Source organism: Salmo trutta, chromosome 14, assembly GCF_901001165.1.
Source record: "Salmo trutta chromosome 14, fSalTru1.1, whole genome shotgun sequence".
Taxonomy (NCBI): Eukaryota; Metazoa; Chordata; class Actinopteri; order Salmoniformes; family Salmonidae; genus Salmo; species Salmo trutta.
In genome coordinates, this window is record NC_042970.1 from 78495309 (window position 1) to 78501317 (window position 6009).

Sequence of the window (6009 nt, forward strand, 5' to 3'; positions counted from 1 at the left end):
TTGGCTCTCAGATATTATAAAATAAATAAAATAGTACTAAATGTCAAGACGATATCAGCGATTGCCCGGTACGGCTAAAAGTCGAATACTGAGCTGTTGGGTAGAAAAACATACAGTACAGAGAAATGTAGAAATAATAATGTTTGAAGTAAAAATATACTGGGAAAGAGAGAACAACTATAAAAACCTAGACACAGGGGTAATAACAAATTTGACAAGTGCAATAATTAGAGAGAAAACAATAACGTGGATATCGATAGGAGGGAATAGAGTGTGGTCAAGCCATACAGGGCTTAACGGACCATTTGGAAGATATATAAGAACAAGAGAAAGAAAGTGGTTTTGATAAAGCGAATGGCACAATTAAACTAAACTAGGGAGCAAAGAAAAAATAAGAAAATTGTAGGAATGTCAAAAAGGGTGTAGCTGGTGCATGGAAGTCAGGCGCAGGAGAGCAGAGATGAGTGGACAAAGCACTTTCCTGAGGTAATTATTTGAACAGAACGCAACCGCGTCACAAAAACAAATGCCCCAAGAACAAGTGAAGCAGCGCAAAGTACAATAACCAAGTACAAAGTACCGGCTGCCACAAAGCACGGGTACAAAACAAAACCCGGAAGCATGCCAACCTTGACAATAAACAATACCCCACACAGACATGGAGGGATCAGAGGGCTAAATACACATAGTAATTAAGAGGAGATGTAAACCAGGTGTGCAGGAAAACAAGACAAATGGAAAATGAAAGGTGGAGCGGCGATGGCTAGAAGACCGGTGACGTCGACCGCCGAACGCTACCCGAACAAGGAGAGGGAGCGACTTCGGCGGAAGTCGTGACAGTACCCCCCCTTGACGTGCGGCTCCAGCCGCGCGCCGACACCGGCGACGACCCGGAGGGCGAGGTGCAGGGCGATCCGGATGGAGACGGTAGAACTCCCGCAGCATTGAAGGGTCCAATACGTCCTACATCAGGACCCAGCATCTCTCCTCCGGACCGTACCCCTCCCAGTCCACAAGGTACTGAAGGCCCCTCGCCCGACGCTTTGAATCCAGTATGGAGCGAACGGAGTACGCCGGGACCCCTCAATGTCCACAGGGGGCGGAGGAACCTCCCGCACCTCAGACTCCTGGAGCGGGCCAGCCACCACCGGCCTGAGGAAAGACACATGGAATGAGGGGTTAATACGGTAATCGGGGGGAAGCTGAAACCTGTAACTCACCTCGTTCAGTCTCCTCAGGACTTTAAATTGCCCCACAAACCATGGTCCCAGCTTCCGGCAGGGCAGGCGGAGGGGCAGGTTTCGGGTCGAGAGCCAGACCCGGTCCCCCGGTGTGAACACTGGGGCCTCACTGCGATGACGGTCTGTGCTGGCTTTCTGGCGCAGCACAGCTCGCTGGAGGTGAACATGGGCGGCGTCCCATGTCTCCTCCGCGCGCCTGAACCAGTCGTCCACCGCAGGAGCCTCAGTCTGACTCTGATGCCAAAGCGCCAGAACCGGCTGATACCCCAGTACACACTGGAAGGGGGAGAGGTTAGTGGAGGAGTGGCGAAGTGAGTTCTGAGCCATCTCGGCCTAGGGCACGAACGCCGCCCACTCCCCCGGCCGGTCCTGGCAATAAGACCGCAGAAACCTACCCACATCCTGGTTCACTCTCTCCACCTGCCCATTACTCTCCATGAACGCCCCCCAGACCCTCGAAGTGAATTGGGAACCCCAATCAGACACTATATCCTCAGGCACCCCGTAGTGGCAAAAGACGTGTGTAAACAAGGCCTCCATAGTCTGTAGGGCCCTTGGGAGACCGGGCAGAGGAAGGAGACGGCAGGACTTAGAGAAACGATCCACAACAACCAGGATTGTGGTGTTTCCCTGTGATGGGGGAGATCTGTAAGGAAATCAATCGACAGGTGCAACCATGGCCGTTGTGGAACGTGTAAGGGGTGTAGCTTACCTCTGGGCAGGTGCCTAGGAGCCTTACACTGGGCGCACTCTGATCAGGAGGAAACATAAACCCTCATGTCCTTAGCCAAAGTGGGCCACCAGTACTTCCCACTCAGACAGCGCACCGTCCGACCGATGCCTGGATGACCAAAGGAAGAAGATGTGTGGGCCCAATAAATCAGCCGGTCACGGACAGCAGACGGAACGTACAGATGCCCAGCGGGACACTGGAGGGGATGTACTCCAGATTGTGGTGGTCTTTCCAGATGAGAAAAGAGTGTTTAGCCCCCTCAAGCCAATGTCTCCATGCCTTCAAAGTCTTGACGACAGCCAACAGCTCCTGGTCCCCCACGTCATAGTTTCGCTCTACCGGGCTGAGCTTCCTCGAGAAGAAGGCACAGGGGCGGAGCTTCGGTGGCGTGCCCAAGTGCTGAGAGAGCACGGCTCCTATCCCAGCCTCAGACGCGTCCACCTCTACTGTGAACGCCAAAGAGGCATCCGGATGGGCCGGCAGGGGAGCCTAGGTAAACAGAGACCTCAGGTGACCAAAAGCCCTGTCCGCCTCAGCCGACCACTGCAAATGTACCAGGCCCCCCTTCAGCATTGAGGTAATGGGAGCTGCTACCTGACCAAAACCCCGGATAAACCTCCGGCAGTAATTGGCAAACCCTAGAAACCGCTGCACGTCCTTTACCGTGGTGGGAGTTGGCCAATTACGCACGGCTGAAATGCGGTCACTCGCCATCTCCACCTAAAAAGGCTTGTCTACAAAGGCTTGGAAGACTGATAGAGCATTCATCAACCCGTACGGCATGACGAGGTACTCATAATGCCCTGAAAAAGTACTGAACGCCATCTTCTGCTCATGTTCCTCTCATATGCACCGGGTTGTAAGCACTCCTGAGATCTAGTTTGGTGAAGAAGCATGCCCCATGCATTGACGCAATCGCTGTGGCTATGAGAGGTAATGGGTAACTGTACTTCACAGTGATCTGGTTCGATAGTCAATACACGGGCGCAGACCTCCCTCCTTCTTCACAAAAAAGAAACGTGAGGAGATTTATCGCACAATCCCCCCCGTCGATGGGGTGGTAATTGAGTCGCCTTCTTTTTGGAGAAGGCGAGAGCCAAATCAGCATATTTGGGGGGGAATGCGGATGGTGGAGACCTGATCTGGACTTTCCACCATAGTAGCACCAACGGAAACCCCTAAACACCTCCCTGAGCACTCTCGTGACCACCCATGAGTGCCCTCCGTTGCATGAAACAGTGGGGTCATGACAGGCTAACCAGGGTAGGCCTAGAACCACGGGAAATGCTTCTCTCCTTGTGACCCCCCTGCGTCACCATGCCCAGGGGAGCGGTGGCCTCCCTAATCAACCCTGACCCTAATGGTCGACTGTCTAAGGCGTGAACTGGGAAGGGCACAGCCATTGGAACAATGGGGAACCCTAAACTATGAGCGAATGCTCTGTCTATAAAATTCCCAGCCGCGCCTGAATTAACGAGCGCCTTATGCTGGGAATGCGGGAAAAACTCAGGAAAAATGACATGCAAAAACAGGTGTGCAACAGAGGTCTCTGGGGGAGAATGGTGCCGACTCACCTGGGGTGACGCTAGAGTGCCCTGCCTGCTGCCTTGACCCCCAGAGGAACCAACTCGACACCGACCTGCAGTGTGACCTCTGCGGCCACAGATGGTGGACGCGAAGGCCCCTCCTCCGGCCTCCCTAAGCGCAGCACCTCCCACCTCCATAGGTATCGGAGCGGTGGTGCTGGAGGATGGAACCAACAGAGCCAGATCTGGACGTCCGCGGGTGGCCAGCAGGTTCTTCAGCCGGATGGACAGGTCCACCAGCTGGTCAAATGTGAGGGTGGTGTCCCTGCAGGCCAACTCCCGACGGACATCCTCGCACAAGCTGCAGCGATAGTGGTCGATCAGGGCCCTGTCGTTCCATCCCGCTCCGGCGGCCAGGGCCCGAAAGTCCAGAGCAAACTCCTGTGCGCTCCTCGTCCCCTGCCGCAGGTGGAAGAGACGTTCACCTGCCACTCTACCCTTGGGAGGGTGGTCGAAGACTGCCTGGAAACAACGGGTGAACTCCTCGAAGTGGTCCAGCACCGCATCTCCTTCCACCCACATGGCGTTGGCCCACTCCAGGGCTTTCCCCGAGAGGCATGAGACGAGGGCGGACACCCTCTCACGGCCCGAAGGAGCCGGGTGGACGGTCACCAGGTATAACTCCAACTGCAGCAGGAAACCCTGGCAGCGGGCAGCCGTCCCATCGTACTTCCTGGGGAAGGTGAGACGAATCCCACTGGAACAGGGTGCAAGGGGAGCGAGTAGTGGAGGCCCCTGTTGTGTTGGTGGAGGTGCTGGAGGGACTCCCTGTCTCTCCCAGCGGTCCATTGTTTGGACGACGCGGTCCATGGCGGCGCCGAGATGATGTAGCATCGCTGCGTGTTCCTGGACGCGCTCCTCTACACCTATAACAGGGGCACCTGCTTCTGCTGACTCCATAGAATAGGTGGGGTATTCTGTCAAACGGTGGGTGTAGCTGGTGCATGGAAGTCAGGCGCAGGAGAGCAGAGATGAGTGGACAAAACACTTTACTGAGGCAATTATTTGAACAGAACGCAACCGCGTCACAAAAACAAATGCCCCAAGAACAAGTGAGGCAGCACAAAGTACCGGCTGCCACAAAGCATGGGTACAAAACAAAACCCGGCGTAAACCAGCCGGAAGCGTGCCAACCTTGACAATAAACAATAGCCCACACAAACATGGAGGGAACAGAGGACTAAATACACATAGTAATTAAGAGAAGATGTAAACCCGGTGTGCAGGAAAACAAGACAAAACAAATGGAAAATTAAAGGTGGAGCGGCGATGGCTAGAAGACCGGTGATGTCGACCGCCGAACGCCGCCCGAACAAGGAGAGGGAGCGACTTCGGCGGAAGTCGTGACAAGGAAGATAAAGGAATAATGGGACAACAAATAAAAAACCAGGAAACAAGAATATCAGTAGCATTAAGACAGGGAAGGTAGATAACAAAAAGAGCGGCAATACTAAAAACACAAACCGTCACCAGAATAACATTAAGAAAAATACTAGTAACTAATAGACCCAACACAGAAAAATGAATAAACCTGAGACTGACGGTAGGAAGACCAAGAATAAAATGAGTAAAACGACAGTAGAAATTCTGGGCACTAGGCATCCCTTATGCAAGGAAGAACTAATAAAAATGTCTAAGAAATGGGGAATGTTTATCCAGGCCCAGATACCTGAAGCTAGCAGAGAAAAATCTGAGTACCACTGCACAATGCAGTATGACCCCTACCAAGACCATTTATTAGAACAACTTTGGATAATGAATGCAAATGGAAATCAGTACCAATTATGTCCCAGTACATAATTATAGGAAAACAGGGAGCAACAATGGATGTGATGGACAGGGATGGATCAGATTTTGTGGAAAAATTGTATAATGTCTCTGATTCTGTCCCCCACATTACATTGTTGGTAAACAAAGGGTTTACAGCAAAATAATTGGGACCCATTATGAAGGAAGCCAAGAAAAGTAAACGGGATAAAACAGACAATCCATAGATTTTTCACTCTAACGATAAGTTGTTTATCAAAGTACTGGCCACAACAACAATGAATGGGGATCCAAGGGAAGTAGAGGTTACAGCTAATCAACAAGTACAATTAGGAGAAGAAATAGATCCAGTCAGCGAACAAAGGCAGGAAATGGAAAAACACATAGCGGAAGTGGTATGGTCACAACATGACACAGACGTTGGATTGGTAAAATCAGCAAGTCCTGTAAGCATCAAAGTAAAACCAGATGCTAAGCCCCCCTGGAAAGATCAATATTACATGAAACCAGAAGCCGAGGAAGGCATAAGCATGACAATTGAGGGACTGATAAAATCAGGGGTATTGATGGAAACACAAAGTTGCTGTAGTACACCTTACCAGTTCTTAAAGCAGATGGTAAAAAATGGAGACTGGTACATGACTTAAGGGCAATTAATGACATAGCCATTCCCCCAGTACAC